Source organism: Sus scrofa, chromosome 6 (genome assembly GCF_054392235.1).
Source record: "Sus scrofa isolate SSC_HxYL_T2T_F1_AM1 chromosome 6, Sscrofa_HxYL_maternal_Yorkshire_Landrace_v2.0, whole genome shotgun sequence".
NCBI classification, from domain to species: Eukaryota; Metazoa; Chordata; class Mammalia; order Artiodactyla; family Suidae; genus Sus; species Sus scrofa.
In genome coordinates this window covers 106,933,906-106,957,060 of record NC_139388.1, presented here as the reverse complement: position 1 = coordinate 106,957,060, position 23,155 = coordinate 106,933,906, and the positions used below count along the sequence as shown (strand labels likewise).

General features: G+C 36.5%; 1 protein-coding gene across 26 annotated transcripts in view; it reads right to left on the bottom strand.

The window, feature by feature from the left end:
- DLGAP1 (DLG associated protein 1) overlaps positions 1 to 23,155 on the bottom strand; it is a 1,399,633-nt gene that overhangs the window by 729,571 nt on the left and 646,907 nt on the right. For all 26 annotated transcript variants that reach the window (XR_014807681.1, XR_014807682.1, XR_014807680.1 and 23 more), the window contains one exon: positions 16,967 to 17,126. The gene's annotated coding sequence lies outside the window, so the exon portion shown is untranslated. The remainder of the gene's footprint in view (positions 1 to 16,966; positions 17,127 to 23,155) is intronic.

The following is a 23,155-nucleotide window of genomic DNA, read 5'->3' as shown; positions in this document are numbered from 1 at the left end:
ACTTCACATCCTACAAAAAATTAATTCAATCTAGTCACTTATGATGGAACATGATAGAGGATAATGTGAGAAAAAGAATGTATATATATGTGTGAGTGGGTCACTTTGCTGTACTGTAGAAATTGACAGAACACTGTAAACCAACTATAATGGAAAAAATAAAAACCTTTTAAAAAATTAATTCAAACTGGGCTATAGACCTATGAACTACATATAGACCAATAAATCATAAAGTGTAGGAGAAACAGGAGATTATCTGTGACTTTGAGGCAAAAAGCACAAGTCATAAAAGAAAAAAAACTGATAAATTGGACTTTTAATTATTAAAATATATTACTCACAATATGTTTGTGAATATATTGTATCCCAGTACACTACTTAGAAAATCCCACAGATTGGATGAATATATTTTAAAGACATAGACTATAAAAATTTTATATCTGGTATAGATAAGGACTTACAACTTCATAGATAATCTGTGCATTAAAAAAATCAGGTTATTTACTTCACCACAGAAGGTATAGAAAGAATAAGATCATGAGTTGATGTTCAACATCATTAGTCACTAGAGAAACAAAAATGAAGGTCACATTGAAACACTCCTTCACACCTACTAGGATGGCTAAAATGAAACCTGAGAATAACAAATGCTAACAAGGATGCAGAGCAACAAGAAATAATACAGGTTGCTGGTAGAAATTCACAATGATACAACTTTTTTGAAAACAGTCTCACAGATTCTTATAAGGTAAAGCAAACACTTTCATGTGGCCCAACACTAGGTATCTATTAAAAAAAAAAAAGGAAAAATAACTTTACACAGACTTGTATTCAAATGTTCCCAGCAGCTTTGTTTTTAAGAGTCAAAATCAGGAAATATCCCGATTTTGTCCATCAGCTGGTGGATAGATAAACAAGTTGTGGAATATGGATTCAATGGAATGCTATCAGTTTTTATAAAGGAACAGATTATTAATTCACAGAATGATAGGGATGCATCCAAAGATCATTTTCCAAGGAAGGGGGTGAGAGAAACTATTGACTACCAATGGGCATGAGGGAACTTTCTGGGGTGCAAAAATATTTTATGTCCTGGTTGAAATGGTGTTCGACATGGGCATATATATTAAAAATATAATTGTTTGGCATGTGCGGTTGAATTTTATTATATGTAACCTGTTTCAGTAAAGCACATATAGAAATATTTATTCTGCAGAGACCATGAATATGATCCACTGTATTTACAATCTTTTTTTTGTTGTTGTTGTTGTTGTTGTTGTTGTTGCTATTTCTTGGGCACATGGAGGTTCCCAGGCTAGGGGTCTAATTGGAGCTGTAGACACTGGCGTGTGTCAGAGCCACAGCAACACAGGATTCGAGCCGCGTCTGCAGCCTACACCTCAGCTCACAGCAAGCTGGATCCTTAATCCACTGAGTGAGGCCAGGGATCGAACCCGCAACCTCATGGTTCCTAGTCAGGTTCATTAACCACTGGGCCATGACGGGAACTCCCCAACATCATTTGTTGAAAAAATAAATTAGCATTTCTGTATTAAATTTTTTGGTTCCTGTATCAAAAATCAATTCATCATATTTGCAGACTTAGTTTTTTTCTATTGATCTATAAAAATATTTTTACTTGAACACTGCACTATCTTGATTACTGTAGTATATAATGTATTACCAGAATATATAGAAAGGCATGAAATTAAGTAATATAAGTTCTCTTTGTTTTTACTAAAAGTTTGTCTTGGCTATTCTTTTTTTGCCATTTCATGTACATTTTGAATCAACTCGGTCAATCTACCAAGATATGTTATGGGATTTTCACTGGACTTACACTGAAACTATAGAACACTTTGGAGATAAGGAAAGTTTAATAATATTGAGTTTTCTAATCTATGAAGGGGATATCTATCCCTTTAATCTGTTTTTTTTTTCAGTTTCTCTAAGTTAGGTTTTATACTTTTCAGCCTATAGATCCTGAATATATTGTATTAAATTTATCCCTAAAGAGTTAATATCTGTAAGCTACTATGAACTGCATTTTTTATTTTCAATTGCCAATTTCCAATTATTTATTGTTAGTATAGAAAAATGTAATTGATTTTTATGTTTCTTGTAAATGTGCAGAAATCATCCAAAGCTTTTTTGGTACATTTTTAAAGATTGGGTTCAAAGACTATCATATCATCTCTGATCAAGATAGTTTTACAGTAGAAATTTACAGAACATTGTAAATCAACCAAAAATCTTTTTTTTTTTAAAAAGACATTTTACTACTTTATTTTCAATCTACATGTTTTTTTTTTTTTTGCTTTACTGTACTGTCAAGAACTTCAACTAAAATGCTAAATCAAAGTAGCAAGAATAAACAGTTTTGTTTTCTCATTTAACAATGAAAAATAATTGTTAAATATGATGTCTGAAGATTTCCCTGCTGTTTTTTAAATACTATTTTGCATTTACTAGGATAATCATATGAGTTATATTTTTAAATCTGTAAACATGATGAATTACACTGTCTTCTGAATGTTAAATAAATCTTTCATCCTTGGAATGAACTCAGTTGTTTTATATAGTCTGTCTTTGTTTATTCTTTATTTTCTGATCAGTTTGGCTAAAGATATATTTGTCAATTTTACTAATTTTTTTTAAAAATTGCCTTTTTGTTTTATTTTTTCCTGTTTCTATTTCATTGAGTTCTTTTATTTGTAATTATTATTTTATAATAGTTATTTCCCCAAAATGATTTTTTCTCTCCTGTACAGCATGGTGACCCAGTTACACACACATGCATACAATCTTTTTTCTCACATTATTTTGCTCCATCATAAGTGACTAGACAGTTCCCAGTGCTACACAGCAGGATCTCATTGCTAATCCATTCCAAAGGCAATAGTTTGTACCTATTAACCCCAATCCATCCCTCCCCCTCCCCCTTGGCAACCACAGGTCAATTCTGCAAGTCCATGATTTCCTTTTCTGTGGAAAGGTTCCTTTGTGCCTTATATTAGATTCCAGATATAAGTGATATCATACAGTATTTGTCTTTCTCTTTCTGACCTACTTCACTGAGTATGACAGTCTCTAGATTAATGCTTATTATTTCCTTTTTTCTGCTCTCTTTGGGTTTAATTTTCTCATACTGCTATAGTCAGTAGCTTAGCCCATCAATTTGATACTTCTTTTCCAGTACTGTCATTTAATGCAAAAAGTCCCTCTAATTATTGCTTAGCTGCATCTTAACCATTTTGATTTGATATGATTTCGTTTTCAGTTAGGTTTAAAATATTTTCTAGTTGCCCTTGTGATTCCACCTTTTTTTTTTTTTTTTTTTTTTTTTTTTGTCTTTTCTAGGGCTGCACCGCAGCATATGGAGATTCCCAGGCTAGGGGTCCAATCAGAGCTGTAGCCGCCAGCCTACACCACAGCCACAGCAACCAGATCCAAGCCATGTCTGCAACCTACACCACAATTCACTGCAATGCCGGATCCTAAGCAAGGCCAGGGATTGAACCTGCAACCTCATGGTTGCGAGTCGGATTCGTTAACCACTGAGCCACAATGGGAACTCCTGAGTCCATCTTTTTAATATGGATTATTTATAAACGTGTTTTTTTGATTTCCAAATTATACCAAATTTTAAGATACTCTTCTGTCACTAAGATCCAATTTAATTCCTTTTTGTTTAAAGACCATTTTGGCATAATTTCAATCCTCTTTAATTTGCTAAGACTTGTGTTAGAACCTGACATATGATCTCTCCTGGTCTATGTTCTGGGTGTATATTCTCTGCTGTTGTGTGAAATATTCAAGCAGGTCACATAAGATGATAGTTTTGTCCACCTCCTCCACCTGTTTCATCAGTTACAGAGAGTGGAGCATTGAAATATCCAACGACAGTTGTTCATTTGTCTGTTTCTCCTTTTGGTTTCATCAAACTTTCCTTCTCATGATGCAAGGCTCTGTTATTAGGTGCAGACACATTTAGGACTCTCGATAAACTGACCTCTTTATCATTGTGAAATATCCCTGTTTCCCCCTCATAATATTTCTTGTTCTGTGATCTCTTTATTGAACAGTAATAAAGCCATCTTAGCTTTCTTTTGCATAGTGCTGCAATGGCATGCTGGTTTCCATCTTTTCACTTTAATGTCACACAGGATTGTGTTTTCTCCCTCCTCCACCAATGCACCCCCATCCCTCTCACAGATTTTCTGAATGTCAGTGAATGAAACACCAGACACTCACTTGCTCAGCACAGAAACCTGGGAAATAGCTCAGTTCCTCTTTATCTGTCAAGCACATCCTAATGATTGTTCAGAAAATGTGACAAATTCACCTAACTCTTCTCCACATCCTTAGCATGAACCAAAAAGTGATCAAAACCCTTACTACTTCAGAACTTCTGACCTACCTCATTAGCCCCCAACCATGCCCACCTCCACTTCATTGTCTGAGCAGTGGCAAGGGTGACCTGAGCATACATGACATTCCCACCCTGTTTTAAATTCTGCAATCTCTCCCACTGCACGTAAAATAAAACCCAAATTCTTACCACAACCTGGAAGGCCCTGTATGATTGGTACCCTGACTCCCTCTCTGAATCCATCTCTCCTCATGGACCACTCAAGTTTTGATCTCACCTGGTCTTTCTGTTTCTTGATTCTATTAAACTCTTTGCCATTTAGGACCTAGGCTGTTGCCTCTGACTGGAATAAATTCACCCTAGCACTTTCTATTGTTAGCATTTAAACCAAGACCTCACATACACAAAAGAGCTCTCTCATTAATAAATTCTTTCATCAAAATATTTGTTTAGTGCCTACTAGATGACAGACACAGAGTTCCATGTGGAGCATAAAACACTAAATCTAAAGCTATTTGGTCATTTTGCTCAAGGAGCTTACAATTCAATGGAGACAAGAGATATCATTCAATTTAAGTACAAATAAACACAGAAATAAGTCCCTTAAAGAAAACACTACAGCTCTAGGACACCCATGGTAAAACTGAAATAGACTGAATTTGGAAATAAGCTCTCTCTGAGAAAGGGTTCTTTGACCAGGATCTGAAGGAGAAGTAAGAGTTAAATAGCATCTTGTGACTTCAGTAGAGATAAAAAGCATATTAATTGAAATCTTCACTCATATACATGTACTGTTAACAAGATATATTATGACAGTTTTGATTAGACACATCATGATTAGTAATTGGTTACAACAACTCGATTTCACACAACCTTGTCATATATCTAAAAGCAAAATTGTGGGTTTATCATTTCAAATGGAGGGAATTATATTTTGTGCACAGTGAGATAGAACAGCTAAGAAAAAAGTAAATAGCATATCTCTCAATAAACTTCTGATTCCTAATTTATACAACTTAGTGGAATAAAAATTATTTACACAGAAATTAATTTAGTAAAAACAAGAAATACCTGCTTTTCCAAAAACACTATTTTTTAGGCCTCATTCAAATATCTCAACCAATCCAACTCTCTTTTGATTAGGACTTAAATCTAGAGGCATAATGGATGAATATAAGCAACAGAAACATTAAAATATTTCAGATTTGTTTGACTTTCACCTCAAATGGGTTGGAGATAAAGTTCGTATTTTCCTAGAGGCATCAATGGATATATTCCATCCAAATGGCTCAAAAGTAAGATTTTACATTTAAGTCCCTTTTTCCTTCTGGCCTCTTGGCTGTGTCTCCTCATCTGTAATGTCCCTTTCTGCCTATCTGACCCGCCTTCCAATGTATCTGTTTTAAAGGTGTATGGCTTCACATCATGTGTCAGTGAACCCCTTCTGCCGAAGAAACCACCCCCAAAGTCAATGCATGAATACACCCACCATTTATTTAGCTCAAAATTCTATTGGTCGGGATCAGGTTCAACTGATCTCAGCAAGGTTAGATCCTGCATTTGAGATCAGGTTGAGATTCAGTGGGGCCTGCTGGTCTACCTGTCCTCACTTCATAGGTCTGGCCGTTGGCTAATAATGAGCCAGGTACTTCTCATCACCTAAAAAGCTCCCCTGTGCTTCTTCCCATGGGTACCAGGTGCTAAAAGCATCAAGATGGTAAGCTCTCCCATGCAAGCATTCTTCAAGCCTCTGCTTGCATCAGTTTTGCTAATATCCCTCTGGCCAAAGCAAACTACTTTGAATGGGAAGGTCTATATCATCACCATAATATTGGAAGGGGAAAAATCTGTGGTCATTTTTGTAAGCAACCACATCCTCAGATTTAAAAAAGAACAACAAGCATTTCCTTTACATCTGCACATCAGTGCCACTCATGTTTGAAAGGCACTCAAAACGCATTTTTTGACAGAATACATGTATCAATAGATGGATAAAAGACCTCCAGTTAAGTTCATTTCATATCAAGTGTAAAGTGACTTTGGTGGCATTAGGACTTCAATGCCATTTGTATATGAGATGATCAAAAGAAATGGAGTAACTTAAGTTCTTGATTGGCCAACATGAAACCTGAGAATTACCAATGATTTCATGGTCTGACATAGTTGTTGCAGAAACATCTTGTTATTGGGTATAGCAAACGAGTCCTCCAGCACTAATGATGTCTGGAAGCTTCTTAACCTCAGTTTGCCAAAGTCTGTTAAATAAAAAATTAAAATAAAAGGTCCTAGCCCAAGTTTAGAGATGTGTCATCATAGCCTCAAGTCAAACAGGTGAACTTCAAGTGGGTTAAGGATCTGGCATTGTCACCGCAGCAGCTTGGGTTGCTGCTATGGGATGGATTAAGTTCCTGGCCAAGGAACTTCCATATGCTGCAGACATGGCCAAAAAATGAAAACAAAAAACAACAACAAAAAATAGGTGAACTTCAAATTGAACTCTGCAAAGGGATCCGCTGTGTAGGAAGAGAAAATGCAGGAAAGAGAACCTTTCTGTCTCCTTAGGGGAGGATGGGAAGAGGTTTGAAATTTCAGCAACTACAACCACTAATACCATTTCTTACTCTCAGACATACTGCTGTCCTAGTCTGGATTTCTTATTTCAAGAATACTTTTAAATAACAGCAATATGTTCGTTTGAGTTTTAATTTTATCTAAATTATAGGAAACATGGCAATAGCATACACTCTAGCGGTATTTTGAATCTTTGGGGGAGAAAAAAAAAAGGAATGAAGAAAGCCATCAGGAATTTTAAAAGGTCACTAGTGTTTACATTTGACTTTGAACAGGTACGAAAATTGAGAGCAAATTTATCAATTATTTAATGCAATGAATATATAGAGACTCTAATACTATTAAGAACAAATTGCTTTAAGAATCTCTTTATGGTGATACACATGAACTTATTTACAAAACAGAAATGACCCATGGCCTTCAAAAACAAACTTATGCTTACCAAAGGGGGAATGCGAGGTAAGGGATGAATTAGGAGTTTGGGACTGACATATACACAGTAGTATATATAAAGTAGAAACCAATAAGGACCCACTGTACAGCATAGTAAACTGTATTCAATATTCTGTGTAAACCTACATGGGGAAATAATCTGAAAAAGAATGGATATATGTATATGTATCACTTTGCTGTACACCTGAAACTAACACAACATTGTAAATCAACTACACTTCAGTAAAAAATTTTCAGAAATTTAAAAAGAATTTTTTTATGCATTATAGACCAAATGGCTACAGGAATATACAGAAATGCGGCAGTTAACTCCTCAAAATCAGAAATAGTTGGCTGGAGAATAAACAATTATCCTAATAGGGCAAATTTCTTAAGGGTGAGAATGTCCAGAGTAGAAGCAATAATTCTTACGTGGTTGGCATTAAAATGATCTCAAAGAATAAGCAGGAATATCAAACTAAATGGCAAAATGTATCAAATAATAGCTGTTTTTTTAATCCTATCCCACCTCCCACAACACTATCCACTGCAGGAGACAAAGTGCTAGGTTCCCAGCAATGAACTCAGAGCTCTACAGAATAAAAGTAGTAAAAATTGTTGAACACATAATTCGATAGCTCCAAAAACCACACAGCCTCATCAAGCCTCATTAAATGCTCATTTAAGCTTGTTTTGCTTGGACGTGGATTCATAGGTTTATATGTCAGTTGAAAATTCAGGTGGTTGGGACTGAAATGGGAAGTCCCATAGCTTGGCATAGCTCTAATTAAGAAAGCACAGGTAAGAAGGCAATGTCTGGAGGAAGTAAGGTCCTTTTTCTGAACAATGTGGCCAACCCCAGGTCTGGACATCAGAGCTTACACACTAAACCTAAGAATATAAGGAAAGCAAAATTACCCATATCCTGTTTGAAGTTTTCAGAAATTAAACATTCTAGATTTTCGGTGTCAAATGTATTTTAAAGGAGGCCATCAGCAATGGCACTGAGAAGTGAAATGCTATAGGGTTAGCGAGGGTGTGAACTCCACTGGGCTTTTAAATTAAAAATTCTATGAGTGATTTATCATAGTCAGGTATTTAAATGTGCATATTAAATATATGCCATGAATCATGTGTGACATTTTTATAGTGTAGAAATTAAAGACTATTGGTTTCAACTACTATTTAGGACACAAAGTGATAAACAGAAAGCATGAATTTTAATACATCAAATAAGAGGCACCAAAATAAACCATAAATGCCAATCTGCCTATAACCACTATTAGCACATTGTGACTTGTCTGCTACTATCCTGAAGCCAAGCTGTCCCCTTCCCTACATCCCACCCTGGGGTCCTTTTCTGGCCCCCTGGCATAGAAGTAGCTTATATACATACTTACCATGTGACCCCATTCTTCTAACTACTGCTTATTGGGTGTAAATGAATAACTGATGGAGGGGGACCAGTCACATCCTCTCCAGAAATGGAATCTGGTCCAGAGATAAATTCAGGTCTGGACAGCCGTTCTGGAGAACCTGAATAAAGCACACATTGGGGACCACTGCACTGGCCACTCTCAAGTGTGGAAGGAGCAGTTCTGAAGGTAGAAAGATGGCAACAATTTCAGGAAAGAACAAAAGAAGAGAGGCCATGAGACCCACAAAGACTGTCAGCTAAAGAGAGTAACGGCTGCCTGGAGGCCAGGCTGAACCCCTACAGCAAACCTACATAAAATGCCCCCCGTGTGTCATCTCAGTAAATCCCCTTTATCTAAGGTGGCAAGAAAGGGACTCTGTTCCTTGTAACAAAACGATCCTGTGACATCTAATCTTCTCTTAGCTCCTGTAAGGGTTTGGATCAATGGCTACGTCAAAGAATAACATTCACACAATTTTAGATTGATTTTTACATGAACATTTGAGGGTTGTGTGTCAGGAGCCAGCTGTCAATTCTAATTCGTAAAGAGAACTGTCAGCGAGTCCAAATCAAAAATTAAACAAATGCATAAGTAAAGTGACAATCTCATAAGTATCATTAGAACATCACTGATACTGCTGGAATATTTGAGCCAATCTGCTATTCTTTTTTTGATTTGAGCAATCTTAGTTTTTTATTTTACCCTTTCACAGCTAAAATGAAAATCTCTTTTAGATCCTGTATTTCACAATGTTGCTTTCACTGTATCTTTTGCCACTGGTTCTCCCCCCTGCTGCCCCGTCTTGATATTTCTCTTTCTTCTGTATGTATACTTCAAATTATTAACAGCATTTGAACCATCACTATATTTAAAAATAGAGTTGAAAATTCTGAAATAAATCATAGTTTCTCTTTGCTGAACTTGAGATAACAGATGTTGAGGGATGATCTAATTGTATCACTATTTTGAACATCATTTAAAAATCCCATTAGGCTTAATTCACAGACTATTGAGTCTTTTGTGAACCTTTACATTTATTTTCTTTTGTTAAGGAAATCCCTTTTTAAATTATAATCATAAATACTTTTTTGAAAAAAATTGCTTTTATGTTATAAAGGATTTTAAAGTTTGATCAGGTGTACTTTTATTAGCTAGAATATAAGGCCCACAAAGATGGGACTTCTGATTAATTGACCTATTAAGGCACCTTTGGTATCCAGAGAAGTGCTGCATACATACTATGTATCTAATAAAGGATTCTTGAGTGAATAAATGACTCACAGAATGTGTCAGTAGATGGAAAATAAAAAATAAGAATTTCACAATCTATTACAACACTGAAGAGTCACATGATCCTAGGCATGTATTTGACTATTTTTATCCTGCTTTCATTTCCTAAATATTACGAGTGCCTATTATTTGTCAGGGAACTATGGCTGGGAGCCAGGTCACCAAGATGAAGAGATCACAGACCGTTTTCTTCAGGAGTCACACTGAGGGTAAGGTCAAGTACAAATCCTTTGTAAGACAAGATGATAAGACAGATGTTGAATAAATAAGATGTTAAATGAACTTAGAGCAGGGAGCTGCTTATTTCTTAGACTATTATTATGCAAATAAACTATTCCCCCTATGTAGTCATCTACGAATCGTTCTACAGGTCACCAAAGCAGCGATCAGGACATTAAATGGGGCATTTAGTAGATGAAAACGGACTAAAATTGGTAGTAAAGTAGTTAAAATATCTTTCTTGCTCATGGATTAAAACTTCCTTCAAAACAATTTATTATGAACACTTTATAATTTATATAGCTCTGAGACTAGGTATCTAACCAATGGGGACAAAATACTTTTTTTTTTAACCCACTGCAATGATCTCTTCCATAATATATATGCAGAAGGTAAAGGCTGGTTTTTGTTTTTTGTTTTTTGTTTTTTGTTAGTGCTAAAAAGCCCTGGCTTTGGATTCAGACACAACTGGATTTTGAGTCCATCCCCATGAATTCCTATGTCCTCTAACTTAGTAAGTTAGGATCAAGTTTTTACCCACATTGAAAAACCTATCTGCATGGTGTCTAGAAAGATAAATCATAATGGGAAACTGATGCTTCTTATAAATTACCTATCTTTCCTGATAGCCTGTAATATGATTATGAAAGGACTTATATGTCACTCCCATTTCCAATTTATATTATAGAACATGCACAATTTTAATTGGCTTCATCAGAACTGCTACATTTATAGAATCTTTATTCTTCCTCACTTAAAAGTCCTCTGACACCCAGTTCTCTGACAGATAATTCAACAAGGGATTAATATTTAACAAAAATATTCAACGTCAATATTTACCATTTACTCTGAATGTACACGTTCTACCAATGAAAGAAACAAACAGTAGTGTGCTAAATTAAAGGAAATATGTAACAGGAAGTGTGATACCAAACCCACTGGAAATACTTATCTTTCAATTTCTTTCCATTAAAACTTTTAACAGAATTTTACACTTAGACTCTTTAAACTCTTATAAGATCTTCCGGAGTTCCCGTGTGGCTCAGCAGTACCAACCCAACTAGTATCCATGAGGATGTGGTTTTGATCCCTGAACTCACTCAGTGGGCTAAGGATCCGGCATTGCTGGGAGCTGCAGAGTAGGTCGCAGACAAGGCTCAGATCTGGCCTTGCTGTGGCTTTGGCCAGCAGATGCAGCTCTGATTCCACCCCTAGCCTGGGAACTTCCATATGCAGGGGGCGCGGCCCTAAAAAGAAGAAAAGAAAAAAAAAAAAAAGTTTCCTTGTTACAGCACTAGGAATTGCAAAATGTTACCTGCACTATTTCCATACTGCCTTTAAGTTCAAAAATACTTCCACAATTATTAGTTCATTTAATTCCCCCAACAACCCTGTGAAGAGTGTGTGTGTGTGTGTGTGTGTGTGTGTGTGTGTGTGTGTGTTAAGAAAAAATAACTAAAGCTCAAGAGGCCAACAGAGTGAATGGCCTGAAATCACAGTTAACAACCTGGTCCAACTTCAGCCCAGTGCTCTTTCCTTCTCACAGACGTGGGTTCAGGGCAAATATAAAAAGCTGGAAGATAATCAAGGACTCACTTTATTCTCTGCCTGACAACCATCCTGACTTAATTATATGATCAGATTTTCAATACACTTGAGTAGATTTCTTTTGGTAAATTTGCCAGCAAGTAGACTAAACATTTTGCTCGTCCTAGATAAAATTTAACTTTTATAAAGAATATAAAAGGAAAATGCACTAGACCACAATCTTCTTAAAATTGTATTATAAAAGTAAACCTGAATAAGAGATTATATATGAAATGACTCTTTTAGAAAAATCCCTATAATGCAAAAACAATTGGAGTCTTGATACTATTAAAGAACTAAGGTGAATATAAATGTTTCATAAATATCATCTATTTAATTCCAGACCTATATGATATTCTATGCTCTTTCCTGACAATTCATACCAAGAATTATGAGTTACTGCTATTATTCATTTATTTACAGAATGAGGATACAAAATTAAAATATATAAGGAAAATGTGTGTAAGGGGGAAGGTATCAATTTTCTTACGAAGTAGAAGAATAAATAAGAACCTTTGAAAAATTTAAAAAAAAATCTTCAGTATAAAGTCCTTTTTTTGTCTTTGCAGATTCCTGAACACAATTTAACTTATGGAAATAAGACATGTGGGTTACCAGCGATCACTGCAGTAAACAATATAAACATGAGTGGTCATAGCAAATAAAATTGGCTTTCACTTCCTATTAGCCACCGCTAGCAATACCCAATGTTTAGTTTCCTTCAGAATATTAGAGAAGTAATAGGATTTTCCTTCTCAGGAATAATCGTGGCATACACTAGAAGTATGTAGGCGGATACCCCAAGTTTCTCCTTACACCTTCCCTAATCTACAAAAAAGTCCTAACTTCCATTCCTGCCTTTCCCAGGAAATGATCAAAACAGTCCTCAGCAACCATACAGGAAATAGGACACATGGTCCAGAAATTTAAGAAAGTGGCATCGATGTACTTGACCTTGCTAGTTTTTGCTAGACATCAAAAATAACAGGAACTCTGTGCACACTTTACTTGGGAGGACATTTTTTCCCTCACAAAGTCTTTGGAAAACATGATACAATGAAAACCAAGACTAAACACCTGGTCATGAACAATACTCCAAAAGTGACAGTCTTCTGTGATCATCTCATTTGGCAGGGGAGTCTTTCTAGAAACACTGAGATCACCTAAAACAAATACCCTGCCCTTGATAATGTCTAGATTATAATGGCAGGAAATGAGATATTTTTAAATTTCTTATTTTTGAATTATAAAAAATTATATTCAAAGTAGAAAAATACACCAGCTATTTGGATAAATGCTCTTGAAGATCTTATGGTTGTTTTTTTGTTTGCTTGTTGGTTTTGTCTTTTTGCCATTTAATGGGCCACACCCGCGGCCTATGGAGGTTCCCAGGCTAGGGGTTGAATTGGAGCTGTAGCCGTCGGCCTACACCACAGCCACAGCAACACGGGATCCGAGCTGCATCTGCGACCTTTGCCACAGCTCACGGAAATGCCAGATCCTTAACCCACTGAGCAAGGTCAGGGATCGAACCTGCAACCTCATGGTTCCTAGTCGGATTCGTTAACCACTGAGCCACAACAGGAACTTCTGTTTTAAAAATTATAAAGGAAATATTTTACGCCACTACAACTAAGTGGTTTTAAAATGCTGTTTTTAAAATAAAAACAGTTTCTAACTTTTACATAGAATTGCCTAAGTTCCTTTTATTTATTCAGATACTTTAAGTGGCAAAAAAATGTTAGAAAATGTATTCAAACGGTCTAAATCTTGGCCACTATGAAAGATCTTATGGTATATTTACTTGTAAAAATGAAGTAATTTAATTACATTGTTCATGTTAAAAATCTGGCTTGGGCCCAGATTACCTACAAATTAGCTCTGTTGAAAATTTATTTATTAGTTAATCCTACAAATGCCATAAGCCCTTAGATGCATTTGAAACATTTGATATATTCTTATTCCTGTTTGCTCATACAATTAAGTTATTTAGAAACATTTTTGAAATAAAGCAGAAAAATAAAGAAAATAAAATGGAGAAGAAATCTAAAATAAACTTTAATTGTTTGCAACACTTCATAGAGCATATTATCCTTAACCTTGGTATATATCTTTGCACAGTCAACATCAGACCTTAATATGAAAGAAGCAGCCCCATTTTTCAGTTTTCTAAAATTGACTAGTTATTTCAAACCCAGTACTGTACTATGGCAAATAAAATCTGAGTCAGACTTGGACATTAAGGCTGGATTATGCAATCAAACTCTAAGCATTCAGAACCATGGGACTAAGATGGTACAAAGTTAGAAGGTTACATGAAGTAAGTAGTAAAGAGCATCCTAGAGACTCTCATACTAAGTGAAGTCAGTCAGATAAAGACAAATACATATGATGTCACTTATATGTGGAATCTAATAAAAATGATACAAAATAACTCATTTCCAAAACAGAAACAGACTCGCAGATTTCCAAAATAAACTTATGATTACCAAAGGGGAAACATGGAAGGTAGGCATAAATTTGGACCCAGTCCTATATATAAAACAGATAACTGATGAGGACCTACTGTATAACACAGGGAAATCTACTCAATATTCTCTAATAACCTATATGGGAAAAGAATGGATATATGTACATGTATAACTGAATCACTTTGTTGTACACCTAAAATCAACACGACATTGTAAATCAACTATACTTTAATAATATTTAAAGATAAATAAATAATAAAAATAAAGAAATAAAACAAAACAAGGAGTTCCCGTAGTGGCTCAGTGGAAAAGAATCTGACTAGGAACCATGAGGATGCTGTTTCGATCCCTGGCCTCGTTCAGTGGGTTAAAGATCCGGTGTTGCCATGAGCTGTGGTGTAGGTCACAGACATGGCTCGGATCCCGCATTGCTGTGGCTGTGGTGTAGGCCAGCAGCTGCAGCTCTGATTCGACCCCTAGCCTGGGAACCTCCATATGCCATGGGTGTGGTCCTAAAAAGCCAAAAAACAAAAAGAGTACTCTGCTTTCCTAATATTTACTGTATGATTTTTGTAGACTAGGTAGGCTGGGTCAGCAGTCTAAAGTTAAGGATAAAAACTTAAAGGACAAACAGCCAAACTCTGCTATTAAGAATCATCAAAATGTGAAGCAATTTAAAATGAAATTTATATAATTTCTTCTAGAAAGAAACAAGTTTGGCGAGTTTTAAAAGCAGATGTCCTTAGAGATAATTTAGCATCATAAAATGAGATTTGTGTTTAAATGAAATATATTATATTTTGAGGGTACAAAATGATGATGGTGAATCATGTTTCAAAAATTTAAAAAGTGGCATATGAATTTGCATACATTGTTTTATGAAAAATTGTAGACTATCTTGCTTCAATTTCCACAAATTAAAGACTGGCAATATGAGCAATCACATCTAAAGTAAATAAGAATATATTTAAGAAGAATTACAATAATAATGGTAGTAATATTCATAGTAGCCCACATGTGCCATGTACTGTAGCTTTCCTTTTTTATTTTGCACAAAAATTCTCATAGATAGTCTATTGTTTCCACTTCAAAGATGAGACTATTTAGAAACTTTAGATAAGTTATCCTATAATAAGATGCTAGAAAGTGGCAGATTTGATATCATAAAATTTTAAATACCAAAGATCTTCAGAACTAAAATACATGCCAGATTTGAAAGTCAACCGTCTACTTTTGGAAAATATAGTAATGTCTTCTCGACTTGACTCTGTGAGAATAAAGAAAAGGCAACATAGTAGAAGGGTTTACAGATGAGAAATTTAAGTCTTCAGAGAGAAAATGATATTAAGATCAAAAACTGGTGAAACTATCCAAGTCCTTACAAATATTCACACAAATCAGTTAACAGAATCACCCATTTCTGAACACTTCTTATGGGCTAATGTATAAATCGGCTCACTTAATTTCACAATGACCAAAGGAGTCATGGCCAAAAGGTGGCACAATCAGGATTCAAACCAAAGAAATTCATCTCTTCCAAAGTCCATGTTCTCAGCCACCATAATGACCTCCAGCTTTTCTGGTTTCCATTTCCCAGGATTTATCCATCAGGAAACTTACACGATATCCCTTCCCTTATATATAAAATACTTGAAAATCTGTTACATATTGTATATGAATACTCATCCCAAGAGGTTAAGTCCACATAAATATCTTTCTATTTATGTCTCAGTGGTTCTTATTCACCTTGTGTCTCAGGTACTTGTGATGCATAATAACTTGCATACTTGAGAAGGAAAACCACAGGATGACTTTTTTTTCCTCAACATCTATCCACCCATGGGAACCTCATGTCACGGTCAAAGCAACTATTTCATGCCTTAGCTTCTGTCCTCACAACAGCTCCTGAAGCATCCTTCTAAGGGATGCAGAGTCACCTTGCTCATCTTCTTCATCTCCCTCAAAGGCTCCTGCAGTAACTATTTCTATTCTGCCATTCAATTTGATTTCACTGTTTTTTCTCAGCCTCATTTCTGTTTTGATAATTAATCCCAAATGAAGTGACCAGCAATTGAGTATATTAGTATATACTGATGTTGAGGAAAAGGCATGTAAACAAAAAATTACATGCACGAGAAGGACAGATAAAGGAATCTCACTGTCTGGGCAGGATTTGCATGAGGATAATCATAGTTGGTACATTGTCATCATAATCAATTTCAAAGAGATGGCCTCTCTAATTTACACTTATTGATTTTATAGCAGTAGAAACAACATAGGTTGTAGCAATTACAGGTTTGCTCAAACTGTCCTGTGGTTATATTTTCAAAGAAGGACGCTCTTCACGAAACTCCCCTTGCAATCATGCCAAGACATTATACTTTACATAAATAATAAAAGGATTTTCAAATACATCAGCATATGCGTATCTAATAATAAACATATCAATCAATAGACTGATGCCTTTTTACAGTACCCTATTTCTTCCCCTCTACCACGCGTCTGGTTATCATCATTTTCTGATTTGTAACAAGGCAGACCTATTTCAGAACAGGTCATGACATCAAACATCATCCACAACAGTAAATGAATTTTTAAACTCTTACCCAGACTTAGGGAGACCACTGAGATGTGCTCTGCAACAGCTCCATGAATCTGGGATTCTAGCCACGTCAACTGGAGGCTTGCTGGTCCTTTTAAAAAGTGTCCCAGGAAAGGTGCGAGTAGTAATTTCAGAAGGTGCTCGGAAACACCGTCCACCAGGTGCTGAAACATGGAAAAGGATAAAAGCAAAATGCAAATCTGTTAACTGAGATTCAGAGATACTTCCCCAATATCACTTATACATATTCAACCACACGCAGAGCAGCCACACTCTCATCGTTACACCAATAGTTCAGAGGCACACTGGCCATCAGGAAAATGGGCTGCAGGTCAGTGGGACAGACTTCATGTCACAGCCCAGTCACCCAACCTGCCTCTTTTGGAAGCCACGTGTATGCTTCTGAAATAATTAATCAATGCAAATAAAGTGCAAAACTACAGTGTAAAATAAAGAGTAGTTATTTATGCCTTTTTCTTCTGTTCTTGTTTAAAATTTAGGAAGATAGAATATCCGTGTATTGAGCACACGGCGTAAAGCACTGGATTGGCGCTCTATAGAAATGACCTCCCTTCGCCCTCAGATGAAATGCTATTACTTCCGTCTTACAAATAAAGTAGATTTAAGGAATTAGTAATTTGCCAAAGATAGATAATAAGAAAGTGGTAGGGCTGGAATTTAAACCATGTCTGTCTGCTCCTCCAGGTCCTTGTTGCATCTGAACTCTTTCATATTTGAGGGACTATTTCCCATATTTTGATGCTCTCCACAGCAAAACAGACAATATCTCAAATTTAACTCATTATTGGTTTAATGGCAAATATGATTTTTTATAAACTTGTCCTTAGTTTTCTTATACTACGTTTTAGGAGACAGATTGAGAATGAAATGAGCCAGTAAAATTCAGCCCATGACGCCAACACATTAAACAACATTCAAAGAAATGTCTCTCCCTCTCTATGATAATGGATCTGATTTATAGTGGAATTTACCACCATAGAAAGATAATAAAAGGCAACTTTTTCAAATTGCTTATAGCCAAATTTACAGAAAAAGTAATATTAGGTACTAATGGCAACTGCAAAACACTATCAAATTTCTAGCAATAGAAGCTGGAAATGAGATTAAATTCAACCATCTTTCAGATGGTCCTGCATCCATGTTTGCCTTTAATGTATATATGAAGGGCAAATAAAGTATATGGACATGTCTATTTGTATGTTTGTATTTATACTTTATACACAGAGAGAGAGAGTTCCCTGTTGGCTCGGCGGGTTAAGTATACAGCATTGTCACTGTTGTGGTGTGGGTTCAATCCCTGGCCCCAGAACTTCCACCCACTTCAGGTGTGACCATTCCCCGCCCCCCAAAATGTGCAAAGAACATGAATAGCCAATTCATAATAGAGGAAATCTGACTGGCCAACAAAACACATTTTAAAAAAAAATGGAATTCCCATTCAGGCTCAGCGGAAGTGAATTTGACTAGCATCCATGAGGATGCAGCTTCGATCCCTGGCCTCGTTCAGTGAGTTAAGGATCCAGCACTGCCATGAGCTGTGGTATAGGTCACAGATGCGGCTGAGATCTGGCATTGCTGCGGCTGCAGTGTAGGCTGGACCTACAGCTCCAATTTGGCCCCTAGCCTGAGAATCTCTATATGCCTCGGGTGCGGCCCTAAAATAAAAAGACCCCCCAAAAAATGTATACAGACATTTGTGTGTGTGTGTGTGTAAAACTTTTACTACCTCTCTTCTTAGCTTTGGGCTTCTAAGCAAACATTAAGGCAAGGGGAGCAGTCTCATTAAAGCCTTCACACTGCCTTACCTCCAAGGCTCTATCATGTACCGCTCACTGCTCTCTCTGCCTGAAATTCCTCAGCTCTTCTCCAATTTGCCCCACCGTGGGGCAAATTGGATTAGCTAACTGGTGTGCATCCTCCAGGAAGCTTTCCTTGCCATCTCATGACCACGAGGTGGCCCTGCTCCTGATTCTTTATCCTCCCAAAGCAACTGGCATGTCCTGTTTACCTCATTCACAGCTGTGTCCCCAACATTGGCACATTACCTGTCACAGAGGGAGCACTCAGTGGTTATTGGCTGAACTGATGTGAACTCAAAACGTTAAAATATTTTGAAGTCAAATGCACTGCTCTTTATGACTGAGAGTACATTAAGGCAGTATGCCCTTTTTAGAAATCTCCTACATGCCTAATATTCTTTTTCCCCTGATTTTAATGATTCATGCTTTTTATGAGCTAAATTATGTCCATTCCCCTCTCCCCAATGCATGTGCTGAAGCCCCAACTCCCAGTATGATGGTATTTGGACATGGGGCTTGCTTCTGTAGCAAGTTCCAAGTTACTGTTTTGTTCTCATAGTTCCTCTATTAATTTGCTAATGTAACACTCTTAATTACTGCTGATCTAAATTATATTAAATATCTGATAGTACATTTAATTTACAGATCATCCCATTGTTTTTTACATATTTTCGTCATTATGCTCACATTTATTTTACTGAATGAATTCTGCAATATTTTGGCACTCTCCCAACATGTCCCAAAGAAGTTCAAGTGGAAAGTCTACCAAAGGAGGATTTAGAGAAAAAGATAAAATCTGTTTTTTCTATCCAAGAACACGTTATTTCCACTCAATATATTTTTATCTCTCAATTAAAATGTTATAGTTTTCCACTAATTCAAAAAGATACGGGCAACCCAATATTCATAGCAGCATTATTTACAATAGCCAAGACATGGAGACAACCAAGGTGTCTATCAAGGGATGGATAAGAGTTCCCATTGTGGCTCAGTAGGTAAAGAACTGGACAAAATTTCCTTGAGGATGCATATTCAGTCCCTGGCCTCACTCAGTGGGTTAAATATCTGGCAATGCCGCAAGCTGCAGCATAGGTCACAGACATGGCTTGGATCTGGTGTTGCTGTGGCTGTGGTATAGGCTGGCAGCTACAGCTCTGATTCAACCCCTAGCCCAGGAACTTCCATATGCTGCAGGTGTTACTGTTAAAAAGAAAAAAAAAAAAAAGGGAGAAAGATGAGTAGATAAATATGGGAGGTGGAATACTTCTCAGCCATGAAAAGTATAAAATTTTGCCATGGATGGACTTGGAGAGTATTATGCTTAGTGAACTAAGACAGACAGAGAAAGACAAATATTCTATGTTATCACTTACATGTGGAACCTAAAAAATAAAACTAGTGATTATAACAAAAAAGAACCAGATTCACCAGATTCACCAATATAGAGAACAAACCAGTTATTACCAGTGGGGAGAGGGACTTGGAAAGGGGCAAGACAGGGATAGGAGGTTAAGAGGTAACACTACTATGTATAAGATAAACAAACTGCGAGGATATATTATACAGCACATTATTTTATAATGACTTTAAATGGAATATAATCTATAAAAAACACTGAATCATTGTTATATACCTGAAACAAATATAATACTGTAAATCAACTATATTTCAGTAAAGTTATAGTTTTCTCCGTAAGGTATATTCCTCATGAAAATTATTCCAATGAACTATAAAAATCACTGTGAATGGAATTTCATTTTTCCATTAGAATTTCTTCTTTCTTTCCCTCTTCCTCCCTCCCTCTCTTTCTTTCCTTTTCTCCTTTTCCTTCCTTCTCTTTCTCTCCCTCCCTCCCTGTTTTTATTTCTCCTTAGGTAGATTTAATTGTAATATAACATACATTTAGAAAACCTGAAATCATAAGTGTTTACTATACTGAAAATTTACACTGAACACAACCTTGTAACTAGCACCCGGGTCAGGAAACAGAATATAACACTTCCCAAGCTCTACTCCCCAAGCACTGGAATAACCAACATCCTCAGATAACATCAGGGGTAAATTTTGCCTGTTTTTGAAATTTATATAAATGAAAGCATTCAGTTTGTACATTTTGGAGGTCTGTCCTCTATGATATTATGATTTATAATAAGAAATATACATTTGGATACATTTAGTCCTCCTTCCATTCCTGGCACAGAGCTCCTACAACCTCAAATAGCTCCAGTTCCTGAAATAGCTCCAAAGTGATGAAGGTCAAATGCATGTCTTATGATTCAAACAAGCCCCTTTCAGTCACTTCTGAGTTTATGGTAACAAGGTGACTTTTGAAAAGCCCCTAAGGGTAGAGACTGGTTGCCAAGGAAACCAACCACATGATTAGAGTATTAGCATTTTCAGCCCCACCTCCCAGCCTCTCTGGAGGGAAAAGGGGCTGGAGATTGACCCACTCACTAAGGGAGACAATGTTTAATTAATTGTGTTTATGTAATGAAGCCTCCATAAAAGCCCAACACAGGGCCCAGAGAGCTTCTAGGTGGTGAACACGCACAGGACCAAGGGCTAGGTGGGGGTCACACTCCACGAGGAGAAATTTCTGTGCTTGAGATCCTTCCAGACCTTTCCCAATGTACCTCTTCATTTGATGGTCATATTCCTTTCATGTCCCTTTGTCATAGATTGGTGATGTAGGAAGTAAACTGCTTTCCTGAATTCTGTGCGACACCCTTACAATTAATCAAACCCAAGGTGGAAATCATGAGAACCTCCAATTCATAGTCAGTTGGTCAGGTGACAACCTGAACGTACAACTGGTGCCTAAAAGTGTAGGGATGGTCTTGTGGGACTGAGCCCTTATCCTGTGGGGTCTGATGCTATAACATCAGAATTAAGCTAAATTGTAGAACACCCACCTGGTGTGCAGAGAATCTAAAGAATTGCTTGGTATGGGAAAATCCCCACACACTTGAAGCACTGAGAATACTTAAAATAATAAAGTATTTAGAGTCAGTGAGTAAACAAGTGTTTTTGCTACACCTGTTTCACTCAGCATGTGTGTTAATTTGTCCAGCTTGTTGTTTGCTTATTCTTACTGCCATGTGATATCACTGTACCATCACATATTTATCCATTTTACTGTATACAGACAGTTTAGGTTGTTCTCAGTTTGGGGATATTATAAATAGTGCTGTAGAGTGTATTATTTTCTTATTTTCCCACCCATTCTAAATATTTTAAATGTTAGAAAGATTTCTAAATATACTACCCTAGCTTTTGGTGAACATATGCATCCTCTTTTTTTTTTTTTTTTTGCTTTTTAGGGCCATACCCATGGCATACGGAAGTTCTTAGGCCAGGGGTTGAATTGCAGCTACAGCGTCCAATCTATACAACAGCCACAGCAAAGCCAGATCCAAGCCGCATCTGCAACCTACACCACAGCTCACAGCAACGCCAGATCCTTAACCCAAGGAGTAAGGCCAGGGGTTGAACCTGCATCCTCATGGACACTAGTTGGGTTCATTACCACTGTGCCACAACAGGAATTCCCTATGTATCATTTTTTAAGTATACTAAGGGTAGAAATGCTGAATTACAGGATATGCAAATTATTTTGCCTCAGTAGATATTGACAATTTTCCAAAGTGGTTGTACCAATTGATATTCACTCCAGCAATAAACCCAACTTCAATTTGCTTTACACTGTCACTGATATTTGGAATTTTTTTTCATTTCAGTTAGTCTAGTGAACATAGAATAGCATTACACCGTCATTTCAATATGCATTTCCCCAATGACTAGCGAAATTTTAAACAATCTATTTATTGACTATATGGATATTCTCTATTATAAGGTCCTGATTTAAACTCTCATTAATTTTTAATAGATGTTTGCTTTTATGGGGGTTTTTTAGGGTCACACCCATGGCATATGGAGATTCCCAGGCTAGGGGTTCAGTAGGAGCTGTAGCTGCCAGCATATGCCACAGCCACAGCAACGTAGGATCCAAGCTTCATCTGCGACCTACCTCATGGCTCACAGCACGCTGGATCCATAACCCACTGAGCAAGGCCAGGGATCAAACCTTCGTCCACGTGGATGCTAGTCAGATTCCTTAACCACTGAGCCACAATGCGAACTCCTGCTTTTATGTTATTTTTAACATGAGATTTCTTTATACTTGGGATATATATGTGTGTGATCACATATATACATACTATAAGAGGAAATGGTCTCCTGTTTTTCTTCTAAAAGTTTTATTGTTTATACCTCATGTTTATTTATGCTCCATCTGAAATTGACTTTTGTGTAACAGAAGTAAAAGCAGGGAGTTCTCTTGTGACACACCGAATTAAGGATCTGGTATTGTCACT